This window comes from Rhinolophus sinicus, linkage group LG04 (genome assembly GCF_036562045.2).
Source record: "Rhinolophus sinicus isolate RSC01 linkage group LG04, ASM3656204v1, whole genome shotgun sequence".
Lineage (NCBI taxonomy): Eukaryota > Metazoa > Chordata > Mammalia > Chiroptera > Rhinolophidae > Rhinolophus > Rhinolophus sinicus.
In genome coordinates this window covers 126240807-126257382 of record NC_133754.1, presented here as the reverse complement: position 1 = coordinate 126257382, position 16576 = coordinate 126240807, and the positions used below count along the sequence as shown (strand labels likewise).

Here is a 16576-nt window from a genome sequence, read left to right as displayed (position 1 = left end):
ATGAGGTGAGTGCAATTCTTAGTCTGGACTCTAGCTTGTCTAGATTCCAACGTGGCTCCTTCCTGAATCCTCTTAGGCTCATTCACAGTCCTGATCCTCTCAGTCAGACTCACTGAACGATGAATAAAGAACAGAGCTATAAAGAACACCTCCTGTGTCTCCTCTCTTCTTGCCAACCATACCCCAGTATTCCCCCATGACCTCCTTCCAAATCAACTAGAGCTATAACCAGCTTTCAAGGAGAAAGCTGAATTATCAGCAGACCCCAAAAGCCAGAGAATTTTATTTAAGCCAGCCTTCTGTAGACAGGGCCTCAACCCAACCCAGAGAGACTCTTCAAAGCAAATGTTTAAATAACTTCAGCAGGTACAACTTCCCTGGCATCTGTCATTGGGAACTTTCACCAAGTTAATGCCCCGATGGCTGGTGCTCTCTGGTAGTAGAGAGTTGTGCCAGGGCATCCAAGTCTTGGGTTCCTCACACTAGAATCATGGAGATGCCAGAGGAACCTCTCCATTCCCAACATGACCTCTGGAGATGGTCAAGATGAAGGAGAATTCTTATGCCTTTAAAGGCCTAAAAAACAAAATGGAGGAAATCTTCATGCTAACTCTTTGTGGTCCCAAACATTGGTAATGACAGCTAGAATTATTTCTTTGACTCAAAGTTAAAATTTTCTCTACTCTTCTCCCCACCAACTAGCAAGGTCCAGGAGGCAATGAGTTCCCAGTCATACTGGGATGACTTATCAACATGGCCACAGAGACTGATATCTTTAGGATTAAAGCACAGAAAGATAACCTTCAGTTTTCATTATCATCTGAAATTAGTAAAGAATGCTCATAGTATATGGACATATGGAAAAAGCTTCTTATTTCTCGATTTCTGATAGGGATAAAAATAAGACACAGATTTAGTAATGAGTAGCCCTGTTCTGTTTTTTATAGACAAACTTGGCATTGAGTTTTCCACATGATGTTGATCAGAATTCATAGAAATTTCAAACTGCTTATTTTCTTTGGCTTATAAAAGGTAAACTTGTTCTAAATTAAATGTGTGCATTGTAAATAGACTCATCACTATATGAAATTGTCACGACTATTAATCAGAGCTCAGCCACTAGCAGGGTGTACAGACTGTGTATATTAATGCCTTATCAGATGTATCTTTTCCCACTTAGTAGGTTGCATTTTTGTTTTGTTGATGGTTTCCTTCACTGTGCAAAATTCTTTAGCTTGATATAGTCTCATTTGTTTATTTCTTTTCTTTTGTTTCCCTTGCCCAGGGATACATAACCAAGAAAATATTGCTTAAAAAGATGTCAAATAGTTTACTGCCTATGTCTTCTTCTAGGAGTTTTGTGGTTTTCTTACATTTAAGTCTTTAATTCATTTTGAGTATTCTTGTATTAGGTTGGTGCAAAAATAATTGCGGTTTTTGCAGTCATTAGCAACCTTTTAAACTGCACCAACCTAATATATGGCGTAAGAAAGTGATCCAATTTCATTATTTTCCTTGCATCTGTCCAGTTTGTCCAGCACCATTATATTGAAGAGACTGTCTTTACCCCCATTGCATATTCTTACCTCCTTTGTCATAGATTAACTGACCATGTAGGCATGGATTTATTTCCGGGCTCTCTATTCTGTTCCATTGATCTATGTGTCTGTTTTGATGCCAGTACCATGCTGTTTTGATTAATATAGCTTTGTAGTACAATTTGGTATCAGGTAGCATGATACCTCCAACTTTCTTCTTTTTCAAGATGATTTGGCTATTTGGAGACTTTTGTGGTTCCATATAAATTTTAGGGTTATTTGTTCTAGTTCTGTGAAAAATGCCATTCATATTTTGATATGGATTGCATTAAATCTATAGATTGCTTTGGGTAGTATGAACATTTTAATGATGTTAATTCTTCCTATCCATGAGCAGGGTATATGCTTCCATTTATTTGGATCTTGTTCAATTTCTTTCTTCAGTGTCTTACAATTTTCTAAGTACAGGCTTTTACCTCCTTGGTTAAATTTATTCCTAGGTGTTTTATTATTTTTGGTTCAATTGTAAATGAGATTGTTTTCTTAATTTCTCTTTCTGGTGGTTCATTATTGGTGTATAAAAGTGCAACCGGTTTCTCAACATTAATTTTGTATCCTGCTACATTACTGAATTTATCAGTTCTAATTTTGGTGCAATCTCTAAGGTTCTCTCTACATAGTATCGTATCATCTGCAAATGATAGTTGTACTTCTTTCTTTGCAATTTGGATGCCATTTATTTCTTTTCATTTTCTGATTACTGTGGCTAGGGCTTCCAATATTATGTTGACTACAAGTGGTGTAAATGGGCATCCTGTCTTGTTCCTGATCTTAAAGAAAAAGCTGTCAGCTTTTCACCATTGAGCCTAATGTTATCTATGGGTTTGTCATCTATAGCCTTTATTATGTTGAGATATGTTCTGTCTGTCCCCATTTTGCTTAGAGTTTTTATCATAAATGGATGTTGTCAAAGGCTTTTTCTGCATCTAATGATATGATCACATGATTTTAATACCTCATTTTGTTTGTGTTGCATCATGTTAATTGATTTGCAAATATTGCACCAACCTTGAATCCCAGGAATAAATCCCACTTGATCATGGTGTATAATCTTTTCAATGTATTGCTGAATTCAATTTGCTAATATTTTGTTGAGGATTTTTGCATGTGTGTTAATCAGGGATACTGGCCTATAATTTTCTTTTTTTGTGGTGTCTTTGTCTGTTTTTGGTATCAAGGTAATGCTGGCCCTGTAAAATTAGTTTGGGTGCCTTCCCCCCACTTCAGTTTTTTTGGAATAATTTGAGAAAGATAGGTATTAATACTTCTTGAATATTTGGTAAAATTCACCTGTGAAGCCATCTAGTCCAGGACTTTTGTTTGTTGGGAGTTTTTATTACTAATTCGATTTCATTAGTGTTATTCAGTCTGTTCAGATGCTCTGTTCCTTTCTGAGTCAGTGTTAGAAGATTGTATGTTTCTAGGACTTTATCCATTTCTTCCCAATTTGTTAGGTATAATTATTCATAGCATTTTCTTATGATCCTTTGTATTTCTGGAGTGTGGGTTGTCTCTTCTTTTTCATTTCTGATTTTATTTCTTTGGGCCCTCTTTTTTTCTTGATGAGTCTGGCTAAAGGTTTATAGATTTCATTTATTAGGTTGGTGCAAAAGTAATTGTGGTTTATGCAATTTTTTAACCTTTTAAACTGCAATTACTTTTGCATCAGCCTAATATCTTTCAAAAAGCCAGTTCTAGGTTTCACTGATTTTTTTCCTATGATTTTTGTTTTGTTTTGTTTTGTTTTGTTTTTTTAGACTCTATTTCATTTATTTCTGCCCTGATCCTTATTATTTTCTTTCTTCAATTCACTTTGGGCATTGTTTTTCTGTTTCTGCTTCATTTAGGTATAAAGTTACATTGTTTATCTGAGATTTTTCTTGTTTCTTGAGGTAGACCTTTATTGCTATGAAGTTCCCTTTTAGAACTGGTTTGTCTCTGTCCCATAGATTTTGGGTGGTTGTGTTTTCATTTTCATTTGTCTCAAGGTATCTTGTGATTTATTCCTTGATTTCATTTCCAATCCATTCATTGTTTGCTAGCATATTATTTAGCCTCCATGTATTTGTGTGTTTTTCAGTTTTCTTGTAATTGAGTTCTAGTTTCATACCATTGTGATCTGAGGAGATGCTTGATATGATTTCAGTCTTTTTAAATTTATTGAGACTTGTTTTGTGGCCTAACATGTGGTCTATCCTGGAAAATGTTCTATGCATACTTCTGGAAAATGTATAGTGTGATGCTTTTGGGTAAAATGCCCTAACAATATCAATTAAGTCTGTGTAATCTAATGTAGCATTTTCTTTCTGGAAGATCTATCCATTGATGTCAATGGGGGAGTTAAAGTCCCCTGCTGTCACTGTATAACTGTCGATCTCTCCGTTTATGTCCATCAATATTTGCTTCATATATTTAGATGCTCATATGTTGGGTGCGTAGATGTTTACAAGAGTTAAGTCCTCATGTAGGAATGATCCCTTTGTCATTATGATATGCCCTAATTTATCTCTTGTTACAACATTTGTTTTAAATTCTGTTTTGTCTGATATAAGTATTGCTACCCCAGACTTTTGTTTTTGTTTCCATTTGCATGAAATCTCTTTTTCCATCCCTTTACGTTCAGTCTATGTGTCTTTCGATATGAAGTGTATCCCTTGTAGGCAGCATATTATAAGTTTTTTGTTGTTGTTGTTGTTTTTCCATTCAACCACTCTCTGTCTTTTAATTGGAACATTTAATCCATTCACATTTAAAGTAATTATTCAAGGTATGTTGTTGTTGCCATTTTATTAATTGTTTTCTGTTGTGTAATTCTTTTCTATTCCTTTCTTACTCTTTTGCTCTCTTCTCTTGTATGTTAATGACTTTCTATAAGATAGTGTTCGGATTCATTTCTTTTTATTTCTTGTATGTATTTTTGGTCTGTGTCTACCATGTGCTCTTTGTATACCAAGCTATGTTTATAGCAGCTTATTTTAAGTTTATGTTCACTTAAGTTTGAACACATTCTAAAATCACTACAATTTTTACTCACAATTTCCCTGTTTGTTTTTGTCATTATTTTTTACTTCTTTTGTGTGTGTGTGTGTGTATGTATCATTTAATTTATTGTTTTAATTACACGTGGTCTTCCTATTTTTACTTTTAACCTTTGTACTAGCTTTATAGTTGGTTGATTCACTGCTTTAAATAAGTGTTTGCCTTTATCTGTAAGAATTTTTTTCTTTCCTATATTTTCTTATTCATATTTTTTTCTTTCCTCTTAAAGAAATTTCTTTAACATTTCTTGTAATATTGGTTTAGTGGTGATGAACTCCTTTAGCTTTTTCTTGTCTGAAAAACTCTTTATCTGCCCTTCAATTTTAAATGACAGCCTTGCTGGGTAGAGCAGTCTTGGTTTAAGTCCTTGCTTTTCATCACTTTGAATATTTTATGCCAGTCCCTTATGGCCTGCAAACGTTCTGTGGAGAAATCAACTGACAGTCTTATGGGAGCTTCCTTGTAGGTAACTAACTGCTTTCTCTTGTTACTTTAATATTCTCTCTTTGTTTTTAACCTTTGGCATTTTGATTATAATGTGTGCTTGTGTGGGCCTCTTTGGGTTCATCTTGTTTGGGACTCTGTGTGCTTCCAGGCCTTATATGTCTATTTCCTTCATGAGGTTAGGGAAGTTTTTGGTCATTATTTCCTCAAATAGATTTTCAATCCCTTGCTTTCTTTCTTCTCCTTCTGGCATCCCTGTGACATAAATATTGGTATGCATGATGTTATCCCAGAGGTCCCGTAAGCTATCCTCATTGTTTTTAATTATTTTTTCTGATTCCTGTTCTGATTGGATGTTTTCAGCTACTTTGTCTTCCAGATCACTGATTCCCTCCTCTGCTTTATCTAATCTGTGTCGATTCCCTCTAATGTAGTCTTCATTTCAGTTATTGTATTCTTCATTTCTGACTAGTTGTTTATTACGGTTTCTATGTCTTTGTTGAAGTTCCTTGAGTTAATCTATTCTTCCCTGAAGTTCACTGAGCATCCTTATAACCAGTGTTTTGAACTCTGTATCTGGTAGATTGCTTGTCTTCATTTCATTTAGTTCTTTTTCTGGAATTTTGGCCCTTTACAGAAAATGTTTGCTCACCACTGATCTCATCTGTCCACCTCATTATGTAGAAAGGCTACCAAGTTCTATAGTGGTGATCACACATCTCCTGTTTCCAAGGAGGGCCACACTCTTTCCACTGTGTCACTCTGTCCTTGATCCTGTCATTGGGTTAGACATTCTCCATGAAGTAAAAGAGCCTGAAAGAAACAAACACACATAACTTATAGGAGTAGAGATCTTCCTCATGGAAGTTAGGAAAAAGAAAAAATCTGTATTATAAAAGCCATGGATTTTTGTCAAAATTAGATGACCTCAGATGCCTCTAGTAACCAAATAAGTAATTATATTTGGTGGCTTAAGAGAAGCAGTTCAGTACCTTTTCTCAACATATTTTATTTAGGTCCAGAACCTGTTAGAATGGAGAATATATAGATAAGGTTTGACATCTCCTATGTTTAGTCACAAATTCTCCTTTGTGAGTGAGCAAGCTCTGATGTCCCCAATCAGAGGGACTCTTCATGACACCTCTACCAGAAACTCATGTCATGGTAGCCAAACAGAGAGCTGGGCAGAGAGCCAAACTGCATAGCATTTTCTCATGTCTTGTGATATACTGAAAGGAGAGAGAGATTTAGGCCTTCAAACCTGAGCTTGCAGAGTAAAGATTTTCCATGAAAGAAGTCATTATGCCTGGCCCCTCTCCCCAGCCTGGGTCTCAAGGGTCACAGCCAACACACACAGCAGCCACTCAGCGGCATCAACATGCTCCCCAGAGCTCTGCACGTATCACAGCTTCACTTCTCAGAGCCCTTCCAGCCCTGGAGAAGCCAGGCGGTAAGGATAGTCAGGTGGTGGCACTTTCCTTCTGGCCACCTGAGACAGGCAACTTGCATATTTTCTTCACTCATTGGAAGTGCTAAGAATTACAGAGCCTGGCTGGCATGAGGTGCAGTTCCAGATATCTGTGCTAAGAGCAACAATGCTTTTGTTGACCCACAATCTCATGCTAAAAGGTGAAAATGTATTTCTTTCTCCAATGCTGAAGTTGTGACTGAGCTGCTCCTAAAAATCATACCACGCTAATGAGGGAGCTGTAGCTGGAGTACAGAGGACCCAGGTCTGGAATCTCAAGTGGAGCTTACAGTCATTGTTCACAGATAAACCCCTCAAGGTAGGAGGGTATATCAGAAAATAGAATAAATTGGTTAATGTTCAAAGTTGAAAGCTTTGGTAAAGGGTCTAAGATGCAATATCAAAAACAGATCAATTTATGCATTCAGTAAATATTTGTTGAGTGCCTATTATGTGCCAAGCACTGTGCTAGTGCCAGTCATGTACAGTAAATAAGATAGATAAACCTAGCCCCTCATTCATTCATTCATTCATTCATTCAAGAAAAAAATTATTGAGCATTTACTATGCACTAAATACTGTTCTAAATACTGAGGATAAAGTAATGAACAGAACAGATTAACGTACCTGCTCTTGTTCAGTTTGAATTCTAGTAGGGGCACGTTGAGTATGGTGGGGATAGTAATTCAAATAAGAGGACAGTGATAAACAGAGGAAGAACTGGGTGCATTGGGGTCAAGTGACAGGATAGCACCCCGGTTTGAACTTTAGGCAAGATTGCTCTGAAGAGAGGATATTTGAACTGAGATTGGGAGAGTGGGTAGAATTTATCCAAATGAAGAGAGGGCATTCCAGGCAGAGGGATTCCAGAGCATTTCAGGCAGAGGTAATAACTAAGGGGAGAGTGGCCTAAGATGAGGCTGAAAAGGGAAGGGGGAGCCAACTGCCAGCACTGTGTAAGCCATGGTAAGATTTTTACACTTTGTGCTAAGTGCAGTGGAAAGTCTTTGAATGGTTTAAAAGCAGGAAATAGACATCATCTGATTTGTGTTCCTAAAAGCTTGCTGTGGCTGCTGTGTAAAGGATGGATTCTCGGGGGAAAGACTAGATAGAGTATACCATTTAGGAAGTGGTTGCAGTATTTCAGATAAGAGATAACTGTGGCTTAGACTAGAAAGCCAGAGGCTATGAAAAGAAGTGAATGGGTTTGGGGATATGCAGGAAGTACATTGACAAAGACTGGGGAAATAGATTAATTTGGGAAGGAAAAGATACTCCATACAACCAATAGGGGCTCAAAAGCATCCGATTTTTTTAGGCTTTTCTCCTCATTGAAACTTGTGTACCTGCTATGTGATAATGACCCATTCCAGACCACTCAAGTCAAGATGTTAGAATAAAATGGAGAACTACCTACCTAGGTGTGCAGCTCTAGAAAGCGTATTTATAAGGAGAATAGTCCAAAGCTTCTGTTGCTAAATTCTGGCTCATTTCCTTAATGTACACCTGTTCAGTCTTCACTAGATGCTGCGTCCTGTGCCCTCCCCCAGCCTTGGAGGAGGTAAGACGTCGTAGGAAGGACAGAAGAGTCACTAATGCATGAGAAAGCTCTAAAGAGTTGCAGAAGCGAAAGGGAACAGAGGAGGGAGGACCGCTTTCTTTGTCAAAGGGGAAATCAGTGAGGTTTTACAGAGGAACTGTTCGAGCTCAGTCTCAAAGGATGAGTAAAAGCATTCTGAGCACTGATGCAATAGACACATACTTTTGGCGTTCGGCCTGCGTTCTGGGCACCACTGAAGGCCCTGGGGATGCAGCAGAGAACGAAGGAGATAAAATCCCTTCTCTCGCACAGCTTACATTGTAGTAGGAGAAATAGAAAAGCAAGCATAATGAAGTAAATGACACAGTATATTAGAAGGTGATACATACTACTATGGAGAAAAAATAAAGCACGATGAGAGGATGGATAGTCTCTGTGTGGGAAAGAGGGTGCAGTTTTAAATTACGGAGATGGTCAGGAGAGGACTCACTGAGAAGGTGATACTTAAGCAATGACTTGAATGTGAATTCCTTAGACTTGCACATGTCTGGGGTAGAGGAAGAGCCAGCGTGGAGTCCTTGAGGTAGGGACATGCCTTGTGTGTTCAGGGAACAACTAAGAGGCCAGTGGAGTGTGGCAGGAGAGAAGCCATCAGGGTTGTATATGGGAGAGAAGATCAGAGAGGGAACAAGGCCGAGGGCAAATTGTGTAAGGCCTTGTAAATGGTCGTGTTACAGTAATAGAGAGAAATCTATAAATGCCCCAATTTATAAACAGACTCAATATTGCACTGAGCATCACGGCCTTTTCCAGGATTAGGTAAGGGCAGGCAGAAGTGATTTTTTTTATTGGAAACCATGTGGCCAACTGAATGTGATGTAGCTGACTCTAGTAAAACAGAGGCTTATCAGGCTGGCTCTGGGACAAGTCAATATTGCTGACTTCATTTGCCTCACATGTGTTGGGCACCTGCCGCCTCTACTGTGTTTCCCCGAAAATAAGACCTAGCCAGACCATTAGCTCTAATGCGTCTTTTGGAGCAAAAATTAATATAAGACCCGGTCTTATTTTACTATAATATAAGATCAGGTATAATGTAATATGATATGATATGATATGATATGATATGATATGATATGATATGATATGATATGATATGATATAATATATTAAATACCGGTCTTGTATAAGAGCGGGTCTTATATTAATTTTTGCTCCAAAAGACGCACTAGAGCTCATGGTCCAGCTAGGTCTTATTTTTGGGGACACACGCTACCTGGCGCTTCTGCAAGGCACGTTCCTGGCAATTTCCTTCATCTAGGAAGAGGTTCCCAACTGCACAATAGAGTCACCTGGGAAGGTTTTTCCAAAACAAAACAAAGAACCCAATGTTCCACCTGAGACCAATCCAACATACATTTATGAGGCACCTGTCTTGGGCGGGAGAAAAGAATGAAGGCAAAAGCAGCCCCAGAATGTTTGCAAGAGAATTCGGTGAGAGGTAGAAGTAGAAATGTGCCCGTAAAACAGCTGCCAGATCATGACGAGTCTTATATGCTGTACAAGGAGTTTGGATTCATTATGAATGCCACTTTGTTGAGGATTAGGTGCTCTTGAAGTGGGGGTAGGGGCTGGGGCACCTAGAAATATTTTTAAACAGGATTATCATGATCAGAGTTACACGTTTAAAAGATTATTCTGTCAGTAGTATAGCAACTGAATTTGGAAGGTACAAGACTGGAGAAGAAGCAGCCTCATGTAGGTGAGAAATTTGCTGGCCAGAGTGAAGGCACTGGGCAATGGAGATGAGGTCCTGGGGGTGGAGTTAGGCATCGGTGCTTTTAAAAATTGATTCTTAGCGCTTGAATGGATTTTCAAAGTCACCCCTCCATCCTCTACTACCCAAGTAGAGGCTAGAATGGGTAAAGGTGCATTTTATCATGTAGAGGACTTCAGCTTGTCATTCAAGGCTCGTTGCTATTCAGACCTAGCCTGTACCTCCATCCTTCCATCTATTCTTGTTCAAATAATCCCTCCCTTCCAGTCAAACTTTCCCCTAGTAATTGCCGTAGCCTTAACCCTTCCTTGCCTGGAATACTCCCTCCCACCCCATCCTCTCTGAACAAACCCTGAAAGTCTTCAAGACATAGTTCAAGCCCTTCTATGCAGCCTCTTGAAGTGTTCCTGCCTGGCTTGATCTCCCCCTGCTGAACGCCTGAGATACCCACACACTCTAAACAAGAGTTGGGGCACACTTTTTCTGTAAAAGGCCAGATAGGAAATTCTTTAGGCATTGAATGCAAGGTTTCTGTTGCAACTACTCGACTCTGCAGTTGTAAAGCAGCCGCAGACAATAAGTAAACAAATGGGCGTGGCTGTGGTCCCAAAACTTTATTTACAAACACACTCTGGCCGTAGTCTGTTGATCCCCGCTCTAGACCACTAATATACCACTTAACCTACCACACCGTGTATTATTAGGGATATGTCATGTCTCCCAGCTAGATTCCAGGTCCTGAGGGAAAAGAGGCTGCATAAATATTCTCAGGTGATTTAAAACAGGACTAGGTAGTTGGGCCTTGGCTGGAAAGGCCTCTTGAGTCATTTCCATCTCTTATTTCTATTCTAATTGTAGCTTTATCATCAGTCCCACATACTTCCACCCTCACCCCACCCTGTAAACTTCCTGACTCTCCTGGTGCAGAATGGATCAGGCACTTCCTGAACCCAGTTGTGAGGAAATTCACACAGCAGCAGTCAGTGATCACACTAGGCCACATCTGTTGGGAAGCCACTTTTCATGTGACAGTTCGGAAGACTAAGATCATCACTACTTCCTCTCTAAAGATACCTGTTAAAACAGCAAATTCTAATGGTCAAAGGTGGGGTAGAAATTAATCTACAATGGGGGCCCAGCCCATCAGAAACTGCCGGCATGCAAAGAAAGTGATGCAGAGGAAAGGCAAAAAAAAATAGTGTAGGAGAGGGTAGCACGCTTAATGAGGAGAGGAAAAGAAGAGGACTTTATCCTGACCCTTTACAAAGAGACATGAGTTGACATCTGTTTCCTCCTTTATATTGGATGCCTGAGGTTTTATGTCACAAGGAAAATGCTTTTGATTTCCTATAGCTTTGCCCACAAAGAGAATGTGCTTTGCTCTTAAGAAGAGAGGTCAGCATTTTGTGGTTGTCTGTGGCACGTTTATGCACCTTTGTCTTTTTTTTTTTTTTTTTTAATAGAATCCAAAGTAGAGAAGAGAGACCCCATAGGGATTGCAGGAAGCTGTATAGTACATGTCGTGTAAAACTAAGTCAGCATTTAGAGGGCATTTACGAGGAAACCACAGTAAGGAGTACAGTGGTTCTTTGGACTGGAGTGAACATCCATAAATTTACAAAGACACCAGAGCATAAGTGACACTTGAAATAGTTGGACACAGAAAGCAAGGCAGTAAATCTCCCTGCCTAGCCACTATTCCAAGCCACAGCAAGCATCCAGGCACGGGTTTATTTTAAGCCTCCAAATAGGAAAGAGGGACCTTGAGAAACTCACTCACACTTGTCCCTGCCCTTTCCTGGCACCAGGACACAATTCCCAGGCCCATCTGTTCTCCCCACCATGTCTAACAGGAATGACGTGAATGAGTTGGATGTCCCTGAAATAGACAGGTATTGAAAGTCCATCAGTGGGAAAATGAGGAACGGTACACTTTCCCTAATAAATCCTTCCTCAACCCTGCACCAGCTCTTGAAAATATCCGGTCTGGTTCTGCGCTTCCTTGTGTGTGGGTGGCGCTAGAGGCAGTTTTCCAGCAGCCCCAGGACCCAGAGACAGGTGGGAGAAGGGAAGATAGGGTCATGACCTCAGGCCTCCTGCTTCAGCTCCCTGCTTACTTTGTAGACAGGACCAGGGTACCTCAGTCAGAAGACCTGTATCTAAATCTTCAGCCTCTGCTTTCTCGTTCGTAAAGAACTATTTCAGTCTCTTCAGGCTGCTGTAACAAATGCCCCAGAGTGAGGAGCTTATAAACAACAGAAACTTACTTCTGAAAGTTCGGGCGGGTGGAAGTGCAGGAGCACGGAGCCAGCAGGGCTGCATTCTGGTCAAAGCCCTCCTACTCGTTAGTGGCCAGTGCCTTCTTGCTGTCTCCTCGCAAGATGGAAACGGCTGGGGATCTCTGTGGGCTCTCTTTGATAGGAACAACAACCTATTCGTGACGGTTCCACCCTTATGACCTAACCACCTCCCAAACGCCCCATGTCCTAATACCATCACATCGGGCATCAGGATTTCAACATATGAATCTGGGGGAGACACTAACACTCAGACCATTGTAATAATCCTCATCTCACAGAATTAATTATACTCAGGGTTGAATGAGATCTCATATGCAACTTGCCCAGTTTTGTGTTTGGTACAAAATGAATGCTGACATGTGTTCACATCCTTACTTCCCTGTTGAATCTACAAACCAAGAAATCCATTCTTTTCTTCACTCTGGTCTGCCGTAAGTCCTGCCGTCTAGGATCAGAACTTGCTGCGATAGTGAGTGTAAATCACAGACAGAAAAAACATTCAGGAGATGGGTGCTTTATTGAAGGGTTCATTCTAGGCCATGTTCTGAGTAGGAGCAGAGAAGAGGTGTGCCCTCTGACATCAAGGAACTTCTTATCTAGTTAGAGAGAAAACATCAATACAGAAGGAATGGTGAGAAAGAAGTATAAATAAAAAGAGAGCACTGAATGGCTGCTCTGTGAATTTATAACAAAACACCAGGGTTTGAGTCCCCTCCTGAAAATTCGATTCCCATCTATCCGTCTAAGTTTCATGCTGTCTGTGAGGGCCCTTCCCAAGCACATTAGAGCTTGTATAGCACAGTGGTTGGAACTGTAGGCTCTGGAGCCAGAATGCCTGGCTTTGTACCCTATGCTAACAGCTGCATGACCTTGGGCAAGTTCTGGAAGTTCTCTGTGCCTGTGACTGTAAAATGGAGGTAACAACTGCACATACCTTCAGGGGATGTGAACAGAGTAAATGAGGTAATATGTGTAAAGTGCTTAGAATGGTGCCCTGGCACATAGTAAGTGCTCAGTTAATACTAATCGTTATTAGCGGTACGTACTGTTGCCCCAGCCCTCCCCATCTTGAAGTGGAGGAAGCAGCCAGACTTAAGAATGCCCTTGGGATACTGTATTATATACTTGAAAGTTTCTAAGAGTGTAGATCTTAAATGTTCTCCCCACAAAAAAGAAACGGTAATGATGTGAGGCGATGGAGGTGGTGATCATTTTGCAATATATAAGTGTATCAAGTCAACACACCTGCACACCTTAAACTTGTACAATGTTATATGTTGATTATATCTCAGGAAATCTGGGGGACAAAAGAATGTCCTTGGGGTCCAGGTCCTGGAGGCAGGGATAAAGAAGCTAGATTGAGACGTCCCTCAACCTACCTTTTCATTTATTTACCAATTTTATGCTGTTTCTTTTCCTGTTACGTATTTGCTGGTTAATTTAACATGCTTTTTAGTCAAGTTCCCTTTGACAATTCCAGGCTATCTCAGATAAATTAAGCAATAAAAAGGAAAAGGCTTTTGCCCACTTTTAAATTACATGTGAAAGGACGAAAAAAGCATGAACTTGGAAATGAGCAGAACTATGGTCACGTCCCATATCCTTTATGAGTCTTCCTTTCTCATGAGTAAAATGGGTTGCTCACCTGTCTCTGAGGACTGATTTTAGAATTAAATGAGAGTAAATATGTAAATATATTCTGAAAACTCTAAAGCACTCTACAGAACTTAGTTGTTGCCATATTCCTGGAGTTAGCAAGAGTAGGGTTTCTAGGACCCCCAAGGAGAAGGAGAAGTCTCAAGGGAATTTCTGGGCCACTTGTAAAGCCTCCCCTTTCTAGCCAAGAGCAGTTTTCTGACTTGTTCCTCTTTGCTACACACTGGAATATAAATTGCATTGTATTTTTAAGGAACCTTGCAGGAGGATGCTGACTGTCCTGGAGAGTGTTGCTCATAAAATGCAGAAAACTCAGGGTATCTGCGTAGACTGCGGGGAAATGGGACCACAGCAGCACCGAGAAGGATACATGGGATTAGACAGGCCAAGAAAGGAACACAGGTGTGAGTTAGAAAGCCCCTGCACTGGAGACAGGGAGAAATGTGAAGCAGGAGACCAGGCCCTAATCTCCATCCAGCGCTCGGCCTATGGAGTCTCGATAGCTGGCCTCGGTTTTCTGTGCAAACAGAAGAGTGTAACAGAGTCAAAACTAAGGCAGAGTCTTGTCTCCAGTCAGTTGCATATGACCATTTGTGGGGGTTTGCAATCTTCCACCTTTTCATGTGGTATACCTTGCTTTGTTTTGGAGAAGTTGAGTTTGGCAGATATGGTGAATGAAAATCAAGTTTATTTAACCTCTTACCATAATTAGCTTCAGTTTCTTCTGTCCTCTGTGAAACAGGAGAATTACTAGCCAGCTTCTGCTTTATGATACCTTTTTGTCTTCCAGATAAAAGTTTTGTTTTGTTTTGTTTTAAGTCATTCCACCATGCGCGTGTGTACACACATACACACACACACACACACACACACACACACACACACACACCTTAACTTCCTCTCCTTGTTCCCCAGGAGTATTGGCATTGACATTAGAACTTTAGGGCTTCCTTAGACCAGAAGGCCCCCAGAGCTAAAAAAAAAATAAATAAAAATAAAAAAATAATAAAGCAAACCATTTAATTGTACTTTGCTCTTGAAAGGGGAAAAAAAAAGGACAAGTATGGTTGGGGCGGGGGGCATCCGCTTGAATTTCCTTTTTTATAACAAAAAAGTACCATGCAGATGCTCAAGAAAGTGAGAATGCCAGTTGTCAGTGAGGAGGGGAACCAGGTAATTGGGGGAAAGGGGTATAAAGAATTTCACAGCATTCCTTTTGTTACCTTTGGATTTTGAGTCAAGTATATGTATTAACTATGCAAGAATAAATGAATAAAATCTGGACTGGAAGTCTAGTTCAATTCCACAAATATTTCTTGCACCTCCACTATGTGCCAAGAACCCCATGATATCTTGACCATCACCCAGCTTACAGTCCGTGGAAACGGGAGCCTAACGGCTCGGGAAAACACCTCCCCTTCACTGGTGGAAAGGAGAGCAGGGGAATGCGCCCGAATCACATTCCAGGCCCCTTAAAATCCCAGTAAGCAACTCACTGGTATAGTTGGGTTTTGCTTTTGTTCAAATGTTTTTATGAACATCCTGGGAGAGACATTTTGCCAGGACACCCCAGGCTAGTAGGACCGCAGGTAACATTGCTGAAAATAGAAAAGGATTTGTACTGTCTCTGAAAACTGACACAGCTTAAAAAGGATTTTGTTGTCCACCTGCTATTCCCTGTCCTCTACAGCCTATCAAAGAAAAGCTTAGAAAGTGGATTGGGCTAGAGTTAGGTTAGACCACATAAAAAAGTGATGATGACGATGATGATAATTGTACTGTTATTCTAGAAACACAACCTAGTAATATGTCTGTGTCTGTTTGAGTTCAAACTGTTTTATCCTTCACCTTGAATACTTTATCTCTGAAAGGTATGTAGAAAGACAAGTTTCATTCCAAAAACACCATTGTGTCAAGAATTTCTTTTTCTAATGTGAAAGCCCATTATGATTATGAAATTCTCCATTTCTCTGTTGGCGGTTGCCTGCTCAGAAATAATGAGCTCCCTGTACCTTTGTTACCAAGGAGATAAGACCCAAAATTCATCCAAGGCTCTTTGTGGAACATAGCAGGGACCATTGTGTCTAATGTGTGACTCTTTGAAGTGGTATCAAGAGAGATAAGCCAGCACAAGCCTGTGTGTCTGTTGTCCTGCCAGCTTCCCGAGCCCAGAAAAAGAATTTAGACCCAGAAGAAATTGACCAGTGTTCCTATGTGCACAATAAATATTGCATGTCCTCTTAATTCTTCTCCTTGTAATCCCACTGTTCTCACCTTAATGAACTTTTGCGGCATTTCTGATCCTTACTCAAAGCCGTGGCTCAGAGACTGACTCTTCATGGTTTAGAAATGCATATGTGAGAAACAGGGCCTTGAGGTTGTGCTCAAGATTTTTCTACTAAGCACACTGTAATCCTTTCTAAAATGCTGGAAGTTGCAGATAGAAAAAATATTTTGAAAAGTTAAATTGCAGGTAAAATAAAGTAAAACAAACAAAACTTTTATTAAACAATTCCTACAGAGCTTACATATAAGCTTTTTATATTTAATAAACCAACAAACTCATCCTGTTCCATGACTTGGGAAGGTTCTTTCCTCCTTTCTCCACCCAGCTTCTCTGAAAATGTCTTCTCTAGCCATTAAATACTAAGGACAACTCAAAATCTGTAACATAGCTTTGTTTTATTCGAATGCTGATGATTTCTTCTCAGATCTTTAAAACTACTTAAACGTGTGTGAAATGAAATTCTGTTT

The 16576-nt window shown here is 39.9% G+C and overlaps 1 protein-coding gene across 4 annotated transcripts in view; it reads left to right on the top strand.

The window, feature by feature from the left end:
- Window positions 1-16576, top strand: part of ADAMTSL1 (ADAMTS like 1) — an 890862-nt gene that overhangs the window by 832141 nt on the left and 42145 nt on the right. The window lies entirely within an intron of this gene.